Genomic DNA, 10,656 nt, shown 5'->3' on the forward strand with positions numbered 1-10,656 from the left:
GAGAAACTTCAAGATCTCCTTCAATATCTCCTCTCGCATGTTGGGGTTCACCTTTCTTTGTGAGTCCCGATGTGCCTTGGCTCATTCTTCCAACCTAATATGATGCATGCAAACATCTGGACTTATCTCCACCGAATCCGTAAGGCTCAATCCAATCGCCTTTTTGTTTTTACTCAGCATGGCCAGTAGCCTTGCCACTTGTTCTTCAGTTAGCCCGATGTTGATGATCACAGGGAACGAGCCTTCCTCCCCGAGGTAAGCGTACTTCAGGTTCGCTGGTAACTTCTTCAATTCGACTTGTGGGGGAAGTGTGTCTGCAGGTAGAGGGTTCTTTGTAGCATCCCCCTCTTGCTCTAATCCACCATCAGAGACCTCCTCTATACTTGCTGGTAGTAAAGCTCCCGCGGCTCTCGCGAATTCTGATTTCTGACAGAATTCCTTAATTGTTCCCTCGATCTCCTCGTCAATTAACCCTTTGCTACTGATCAGATCACACCATGCAGCTGCTTCCACATCAGCCTGTTCATACATATCTAAATCTCGGAGTTTCTCCTGCAATAACTCGGTCTCAAGAAAATCTTGGACTAGGGGGTCAATTACATCAACATAGCATAGATTTTCAGAGTCTATAGGCTTTTTCATGGCTTTATTGATATAAAAAACGAATTTTTCACCATTAAAGTCAATGCATATTGTCCCCTCAGCCATATCCACGATTGTCTTGGCCGTTCTTAAAAACGGTTTCCCTAACAATATCCCGCTAGATTCCCTAGCTTTAGGTTCATTCATCTTAATCACATAAAAATCAGCAGGGTAAATAAAATCAAGCACTCTTACCAAAACGTTTTCTAACACGCCCTCAGGATTTATGCATGACCTATCAGCCAGTTGCATCAACACTCTAGTGTTTGTGTTTGACAACTTTACCCCTTTTCAACCAATTATATATGGACAATGGCATAACATTGATAGATGCTCTCAGATCACACATTGCATGCTCGATTTTGACATCTCCAATTGTCATGGGTAAAGTGAACATACCTGGGTCGGCTCTCTTGGGCGGTAGCTTCTCCTGCACAATAGCTGACGATATTCCTTCCACTATGATTTTTCCATCCTACTGGGCTTTCCCTGCTATGAACTCCTTGATGAACTACCCCAGTGGGGGTAGCTTCACAGCTTGAAGGAATGGTATGGTGACACCCAGCTTCCCAAAAATTGATAGAAAATCCACAGGGTTTTCCTTCTTCCTCTTGGTTACAAACCCATAGGGAAACGGTTTCTCCTCCTTTGCTTCTTCAACATATTTTCTTCAGGACACTCGTTCCTGGGCGGTGCTTCTTTCGTCTTTCCTTCCTCAACAGGCTCTTCGTCCAAGAAAAATGGTTCCTCCATCTGAGGCAGAGGTCTCTTGAGCTCTTCCACTAAGACGGTGTCGCTCAGTACCTTCGTCCCGCTAGACTCCCCCATTGGTTTCTTGAGCTGGGGTCCACAATAGACAGTTCCGGACAGCAATGTGATCTTACTCACGTTTGCCTTTTCAGGTACATGGATTGTAAATGGGAGTTTTCTTGAGTTTCCCTTCATTTCACCCATCGAGCTTTCGAGTTGGGCTAACTGCCTATTCATCATATCTTCCTATGCTCCTTCTGGACACTTTGCATCCCCTACACTACTTCATTGTATGACTGCAAATCATTTTTTATACTCTGCTGTGAAGCGAGCATCTCTCCCATCATATCATCCATAGACCTCCTTAACATGTGGGGATAAAGGGATTGATTCGAACCTTGGTGATGGTTATACTGGGGGGTTGGCTTCTGCTGGTAGTTCTGGAAGTTTTGTTGGTTCTGGTTCGGTGGGAATTGGTTATACTGGGCAGGAGGGTTGTACTGGTCTTGGTGGTGTTGGTTCTGGTTCTGGTTCTGGTTTTGGGATTTATATTGGCCATGAAACTGGTTTTGCTTTTGGTTATGGAATTGGTTCTGGTTCTGAAACTGGTTTTTGGGACCTTAATTATATTGGTTCTGATAGTTTTGGTTGTTCCTCTTGTGGGGGAGGGAGGGGGGGGGGGGGGTACATAGACAGGGTTCGAATTCTGGTTTTGAGGGTTTTGGTTCTGAGGTTGCTGGTTCCATCTCGCCCAGTTAGACTGGTGGTCAGGATTTGTTGGGCCACGGTTGGAATTTTGGTTCTGGTGGGTATTGTATTAATTCTGACCTTGACCTTGGTTCTTATTCTGATTCCCATCTTGATACACTCGGATTTTGCACTGTTTTAAGGCCACTATTTGGTCCGTTTTGATATCAAAGTCACTCTACACGTCCATTATTTGCATATTTTGTCTATTTTGGTATTTTGACGTGTTTTGTGAGAAATGTGCATAATAGAGCCGAAAAAGGAAGCCAAAATGCAAAGTCTGAAAATCTGGAGTTAGTCGGCGACCGCCGCGGATGTGTGCGGCGACCGCCGGCGCCCGGTGGGCAGATCAATGCAGCGGTCCGCCTCGGAAAAATACGCTTGGAAGAGAAGTCTCGTCCGGCGACCACCAGAAGTCGTGCGGCGGTCCGCCGTCGAGGGAACAGACTCTCTGAACTCCAACGCGGCGACCGCCGGGCAAGGTGCAGCGGCCCGCCGGAGAAATGCGGCGAATCCGAGAAGCCCTAGATTTGCGCCCGGATTTATCATATTTTGGAGATCTTTTCCTTCTACAACAAGGATTGGCTTTTCCCTATAAATAAGACCTCAAGCTTAATAAAAAAAAAGAGAGCTTCTACTTGGAAAATACTTCATAGAGTACTTCACTGCAAGGAGTTGGAGAAGGATTTCAAGAGCATCAAGAACAACAAGGATTCAACCTACGGGTTTTATTTGCTTTAGTTTTATGTTCAAATTGTCTTCTCTTCAATCTATGTTTTTAGCTTATTCAATTATGTGTAACTAAACTCATAGGATTCTAGAGATGTGTTAGTAACGACTTTGGTTATACAAATTCCTTTTTCTATTTAATATCCGTTTTATTTTTACTTTGTTTCTTCCCTAAGTAGTTCTTATGCTGCATTATTGAGTGACACAATCTTGTATGGTTTAATATAACTTGCTTCATAACTGTGACAGAGTTCTAGCGAGTTAGATTCACTTAGTAGACACTACAGTTAGCTTCCCTTAAAACGACACTATTAATTGAGAGTGAAGACTTTTCAAGGGTCTTAGGAGCTTTTTGGAGTTACGTGTTACGATTGACAACCCTAACTTTGTAATCAACGTTTGTATCGCATGAGCATAAGCTAGGATACTCGTCCTTTCAAAGTATAAATTGTGCTAGGGTATTGTAGTTGGAATTTTTTATAACCATAACTGTGAACACACATCCCTGGGATTCCCTTATCTCTATCGTCTTTCTCCCTGTTTTATTTGCTCTTAGTTGTTTTATGCTCTTTATTGTTATTAGTTTTTCAAAAGTTTTTCAAAACCTACTTGCTTTGTAGAGGATAGACACTTTGTTTTGCCTTCCCCGTGTTCGATATCCGGTACTAACCTTTAGCTATACTATATATACTCTGTATACTTGCAGGTTTATTTAGTGCTAATAAAAAGTGCATCAAGTTTTTGGCGCTGTTGCCGGGAAGACAGTTCACTTTGGAGTGATATCTTTAAACGGATAATTTTGCTACTTTGGAGTTTAATTGCTTTCAGTTTTTATTTTAGTTCTTTAATTTGTTTTTGTTTTAGATTCTTGCAGGTTTTGTATGCGAACGCGCTCTGGGAAGGGCAGCCTAGAACCGCTCGATTTAGAACTTGAAAGAACTCGTAGGAAAATAGGAAGTGAAAAAGGATCAGGAACAATGGATGACCGAACAGACATCGAAAAGCTACAAGAAATTGTGAAGTTGCTGATGGATGAGAGAGAAGCGGAAAGGGCAGCCCGCGAGGCTTTGGAGAAGAAGAATCAGGAAATACAATCCATGATGAACATGTTCAATCATGGGAATATGATTATCTTTCCCGAAGGACCTCGTATTGACGCTAACAATTTTGAGTTACGCATGCCCCTTATTCAAAGGGTCGAGCAAACTCCTTTTGCTGGTAGGGCTACAGAGGATGCCAATCGCCATCTCTCCAAATTTGTGGAGATCTCAAACACTCTCAAATTGAACGGTGTCGATGATGATGCCATAAGGGTAAGACTCTTCCCCTTTTCATTAACTGATTCTGCTAAGGAGTGGTTTGAATGCATGCCCAGAGAATAGGTCTCCACATAGAAGGACATTGTAGCTGCCTTCCTCGACAAGTACTATCTGTCGGGCACAATTTTGAAGCTCAAAAGCGAGATCTTCCAGTTCATCCAAGGCCATGACGAGCCCTTCTATGAGGCGTTTGCACGTTTCAAAGCTCTTCTCCGGAAATGCCCTAACCATGGTTTCACCGTAGACCATCAGATAGGAATTCTCTATAATGGGTTTAACGAGAAGATTTGTGCTATGCTTGATTCAGGTGCAAATGGAGGATTCTTAAGGAAGTCAGGTGATGAAGCTATGGCAGTGATAGAGGAATTCGCCACTAACAGCAGGGGGTGGTTGAAAGAAAGGCATAGCATGAAAATGATAGCTGCAATTGAAGAAGTCGAGGAAAGTTCTTTTGCGAAGGAATTGGCTGAGCTAAGAGTTAGGGTGGACCAAATGGATACATCAAGGAAGGAGGACCCGATTCCACCGACCTCCATCATAGCGGTCTCTAAACCCGAAACTCCTGCCCCGATAGTGAAAGAAATCAACTACATGCAAGGAGGCGGTTCCAACAGAAATTACAACAATAATTATCACCCTAATCAGGGGGGCGGTAATTTCAATAATTATAATGGAAACCGACCTCATCCTAATCTCTCTTATTCTAACAATAATTACTTGCAACCCCCCGCAGAATTTAATGTTAGCAAGGGAGGAGTAGTTGAGACAACCAAGAACGAGGAAAACTATGACCAAGGGATCACAAGGATCTTGGAAGTAATCACGCAAGACAGGAAGGTTAATGACACCAAGATCGAAGTGGTTGAAGCTAGAATAAACAACCTCGAGCAGGGAATGAACACGATCTCAACTGCCATAGCCAACATCAACACTCAAATGGAGCAAATCCAAAAGAAGTTGGATGAGGATAGGGCAAAGGCAACCGCACGAGTGGATGACATCAATAAGAAGCGGGCGGCAAAGCAGAAAACTAAGGACTGCCCAGCCGCCGGCGAACCGCCGCAACCATTGCAGCGGGCCGCCGCTGAAGCACCGAATGGATTTTGCCCAGCCGCCGGCTGACCGCCGCACACGCCACGACGGGCTGCCACAGACAAGGCAGATGCACCCACTCAGCAAGGACTCGTGCGGCACAATGGGATTGTGCTACCTTTTTAACCAAAGAGGAAGTTTAAGCTCGAAGAGCAGTTCAAGATTTTTTGAACATGTTTTGTAAGGTTCATACTAAGATTCCTCTAGTTGAATCGTTGCAGGAAATACCTAAATATGCGAAGCTACTAAGGGAGGCGGTGATGAGGAAGAGAAAGCCGACAAAAGCCGACCTTAAGCTACCAGATCATAGCAGCGAGATCATCCAAAAGGAAACGCAGTGAAACAGAGAGATCTTCCATCAATCTCATGCCACTGAAGTATTACGAAAAGCTCAACATTGGGCCACTCAAAACTTCAGACATAACACTCAGGTTGGCCTATAACTCGTCCATAAAAACTGTTGGTATGATTGAGGATGTCTTAGTAAAAGTCGATGATTTCATTTTCCCCGCCGATTTTATTGTGTTTGACATGAAAGTAGACAAGAACGTCCCTCTAATCTTAGGGTGAGATTTTCTTGCTACTTGCAAAGCTTTGATTGATGTAGGTCATGGTGAGATCACAATTAGCGATAACTATAGCCAATCCACCTATAAGATCGAAAGCGAGATGCTCAAGTTTGAGGAAGCAAAGCGGGCAAAGATGGAACGGCAATGTAGGGCAATCATGGCCACGGATTTGACCAAACCCCAAGACCCCTTTGAAGTAGAGGATCATACTACCTCCACCATCTACATTGCAAAAGAGGTAAGACGTTCTCCCAAAAAGGACGATACTAATCCCTCCACCTCTATCCCACGGATTTGACCAAACCCCAAAAAGGACGATACTAATCCCAAAGAGTACCCCGAGATTTATGTTATCAAAACAAATAAGGGGAAATACAAGTGGTGGAAGAAGCAAGGGACCAAGTTGTTCCCTATGCCCATTTCCATGGATTTAAGCATGTTTTGGATGAATTGTTCGGTGAAAACTCTTATTTTACGATGGGGGATGATTGTGTATGCTTATTTGTGGATTTCCATGGTGATATTGTGTTTTGGTGATAGTTTTGAAGCTTTGTGAATAGTGATTTCTTCTTGTTTATACTTGTTCTTATGTTGCAATCATGTTCGTAGCATTGTCAGGCTATTATTATTTCCATGAATTGCAATACTTGAGTATCCTATAGAGATTGTTGATATGTATTGAATTATTGTTGATACGTCTCTGCATGGGGGATGAATTCACGTTGGGGGATGGATTTGTGTTTCCTAGTTTGGATGTTTATGTTCTACATGTTTCCATGCTAGCATCTAGGAAGTTTTGTACACCTAAGCTCGCACTTACATGTTGATTCTTTGGTATTGCTTATAAGAGTGCAAGTTTGGGGGAACCTTTGATTTCCCATTGTTGGTATACTTTTTAAGTGTTGTACTTTTCGTTTGTAGGAAAAAGAGATCAAAGAGAAAGCCCGAGAACGCGAAGAACTATGGCATTAGCCTTGCCTCGGCGTGAGAGACGACGCCCTCAAGGTACCCCCACGATTTCCCTCTTCAAACTTTGGGGATCGCGGAGGACTTTTGGGCGTTGTGTGATGTAGGTGACGGGAACGGCATTCGATACATGTTCGAGAGGAAGTGGCCGTCGTTTAGGAAGTATACTCTCGAGTTCCTAAGCTCGTTGAAGGTCACAAAGGATCGCCGGCAAAACATCCCGCTTAACATCGATTTCCGCCTAGGCAACCGATGGCACTCGCTCACCATGGAGGATCTTTGTGCAATCTTCCATTGCTTCGACCCCAACCCCGAGACCGACAATGATTATGACTTTGATGAGGTTTGGGGTGCGATGACAATGAGCATGAGCACGCCGTGGGCTACGCCAAGTCTTCTTCAATCCGCAACCCGGTTTTGCGGTACCTCCACAGAGACATGACCCAACTTATGTTTGCTAGGGTCGACAGGGGAAGTGTCTCCCAAACGGAGTTGAATGTGATTTGGTGCCTCCTCAACAAGAAGGGATTCGACTATGGAACCCTTTTTACTATCTATGTGGACCGGATCACGAAGAAGGATGGCGGCGTTATATGTTGTGGTGGTTTGATCACGGCAATTGCCGAGCATTTGGAGGTGTCTTTCGCAGGTTTGACGGAAGATGGCGGGGAGCGCTTCATCACCTATGAGGTGCTATTTTCAGTGGGGCTCTTGAAGACCGACTATTGGGGGCAAGGATTTTTCCTACAAGTAGCGGGGGATCACTTCCCCGTTCTCATCCCTAAGTTGACTAAGGTCGACGTTTGGGCAAACCAAGTTAATTGGAAGCTCAACACCCCGCCGCACCGAAGAGCCATTGAGGCTAACCCCATCAACGGAGAGTTTAGGAAGAGGAACATCCCGGCTCGCATCCCCATCTTTGAGGCCAATGAGGACTCCGCCTTCGATGCTATCGATCACTACACCGAAGAAGGGGAGCACTCACACACCCAAGAGGCTCAAGTGTCGCCGCCACGGCCGCCCTAATGCCACCAAGAAGAAGAAGAAGAAGAGGAAGCCGAGGGACATCGCCGCCGGACTAGAGCAAACCGCCGCCGCGGAAGGCCGAACCCCGATGAGAAGTTTCAAGCAAACACCTCTGCCCAACTAGAAGATATCTACTCCTACATGAAAAACGTGTCCAACACTTGGGACACCTGGTGGGCGGAGCAACAAAGGGAGAACGCCTATAATCGCCAAGGATGGACGGCTCAAGGCGATTGGCGCACGGCGGAGCAACAATTTTGGGAACAACAAATGCTTGAAGACGTGCATCACCGTCGTGAGATTGAAGAGCTCCACCGGATGGCCACCGAGGCTCGACAAGAGCGCCAAACAATGAGTGGCGACATCGCCTATCTTATTGGTGCATTCGACGACCTCAACGCTCGTTTCCCTCCTCTTCCTCAAGATTGAAGAAGTCAAGCTCAATGACTTTAAATGAGCATTTGTACCATGTTTTTGGATGTTTTAAAGACAATTTCTTTTTATGTTTTTTGACAATTTTTGCTTTAATTTTAAGTATTTTTTGTTTTAGTTTAATTTTTGTGCTTTGGAAATTTTTCGCAGGCTCTGACCTCTACGTGGCGACCACCGCATGTGCTGCGGCGGTCGGCCACCTGCTCGCTGGAACAATCTGTTGTTGCGCGGCGACCGCCGGACATACTGCGGCGGGCCGGCGCCTGGGCGTAATTTCCAGCGTGATTTTTTCGAAGTTTCTCAACTTTCACCGGGTCAAGCCTCGATGCAAGAGTTTTCAAGGTACGTTTTTTTTTTCAGTAGTTCACTCACGTCCCTACCAACTCTACAAACTTATTTTACACTTTGTTGTAAATAAGTTTGGGGGGATGAAGTGGTGGACCGTGAGTTTAGGTTTTTGTTTTGAATCCATGTCGTGAACTTAACATAAAGAACTTAGAAACACTCATGCTTAGGGACACACTTTAGATCGAGTTGCCGATGATATTACATTCCATCTATGTTTAAGTGTGGCTTAACGTTTTGATTTGATGGTTTGGTGAAAAGGTGCATAATTACTGAATTTCTTGTTCGCCTTGAATTATGCTTTTACCTTGAGAGGACTTGAGCCTATTATTTCATTCTTGTGTGATTTATCTGCATTCGTGTACATGTTTCTAGAACTTGCTCTTAGTCTAGCCTAAGTTTACATAGTGTTTAAGTTGATTTAAGAGGATGATTGGCCATCTTTTCTAGCCTACTTTTATCCAAAAATTTTGACCCTCTCAAATTTTCAAAATTTTTCCCTTTGGAGCCAATTTTGAGCCTTTAAGCCTTTTCTTTAGAAGCCAACATAATGGGGACAGTTCCTTGGGTTAGTTAGTTTTTGCTATTTTGTAAGGAATTGGAGAGATAAGGGGGAAATATAAAAGTAGTGTGCTTAATGTAAAGAAATTACAAGTTGTGAAATCTAGAAAAATTCCAAGTATGTGCTAAATCCTAGAAAGGATGTGTAAGAAAAAGAAATAAAGAAAAAAAAAAGTGTGGAAGGTTGTGAAAAGAAAAAAATTCAAATGATTGGAAAGTGAGTTGAAGGAGAAAAATAAATAAAGTGTTAAAAGTGTCTTGGGTTTAGAAAAGTGGAGTCACTTAACTCTACTTGGGATATTTTTATTTTAGTCACTTTTTAGCCAAATATTCCTCACCTACCAAAGAGTCTGCATTACAACCAAAGATAAAGACCTTTCGGACTTTTGAAGCTTAATCACATTTAGTAGAGGAGGGATTAGACTTTGAGCAAGCCTATGGTAAACTTTGCATGATGCATGATTTGAGTGCTTATATACACATTATCTTTATACACTTTGAGAGTGAGAGAACACTTCCCATCTTTGGAAGTTTGCCACATGTGAGTGCGTGAATTCAAGGTGTTCCACGAGTTAGTAGTGAAAGTGCACTAATAAGCCTTGCTTGATTTGATTGCGTTAATACATGCTTAATCTGTTCATCCATCTTTTGAGGCAAATATGACGTCTAGTCCTTGTGCATTCCGTGCGTCTATTCTTGTGTCTTTATTGTTTTGTTCGAGGACAAACAAAAATATAAGTTTGGGGAGTTGATACGATCGGATTTTGCACTGTTTTAAGACCATTATTTGGTTTGTTTTTTATATCAAAGTCACTCTACACGTCTATTATTTGCATATTTTGTCTATTTTGGTATTTTGACGTGTTTTGTGAGAAATGTGCATAATTGAGCCGAAAAAGGGAGCCAAAACGCAAAGTCTGGAAATCTGGAGTCAGACGGCGACCGACGACCGCCGGCGCCCGGCGGGCAGATCAATGCAGCGGCCCGCCTCGAAAAAATACGCTTGGAAGAGAAGTCTCGTCCGGCGACCGCCGGAAGTCGTGCGGCAGTCCGCCGCCGAGGGAAAAGACTCTCTGGACTCCAACGCGGCGACCGCCGGCCAAGGTGCGGCGGCCCGTCGGAGAAAGGCGGCGAATTCGAGAAGCCCTAGATTTGCGCCCAAATTTACCATATTTTGGAGATCTTTTCCTTCTACAACAAGGAATGACTTTCTCCTATAAATAAGACCTCAAGCTTCATCAAAAAAAAGAGACCTTCTACTTGCAAAATACTTCATAGAGATCAAGAGCTAGAGTACTTCACTTATTTGGAGAAGGATTTCAAGAACATCAAGAAAAATAAGGATTCAACCTACGGGTTTTATTTGCTTTAGTTTTATTTTCAAATTGTTTTCCCTTCAATCTATGTTTTTAGCTTATTCATTATGTGTAACTAAACTCATAGGATTCTAGGGATGTGTTAGTAACGACTTTGGTTAT

General features: G+C 43.6%; 1 non-coding gene across 1 annotated transcript; it reads right to left on the reverse strand.

Annotated features, from left to right (window-relative positions):
- Positions 1-4,316: 4,316 nt before the first annotated feature.
- LOC125217175 (small nucleolar RNA R71) lies at positions 4,317-4,423 on the reverse strand. Its single transcript, XR_007175594.1, has one exon. It is a non-coding gene; the product is annotated as a small nucleolar RNA R71 (small nucleolar RNA).
- Between the last annotated feature and the right edge of the window lie 6,233 nt (positions 4,424-10,656).

The sequence above is a fragment of the Salvia hispanica genome, chromosome 3 (assembly GCF_029641045.1).
Source record: "Salvia hispanica isolate PSC_SH4W2 chromosome 3, Shi_PSC_v1, whole genome shotgun sequence".
Taxonomy (NCBI): Eukaryota; Viridiplantae; Streptophyta; class Magnoliopsida; order Lamiales; family Lamiaceae; genus Salvia; species Salvia hispanica.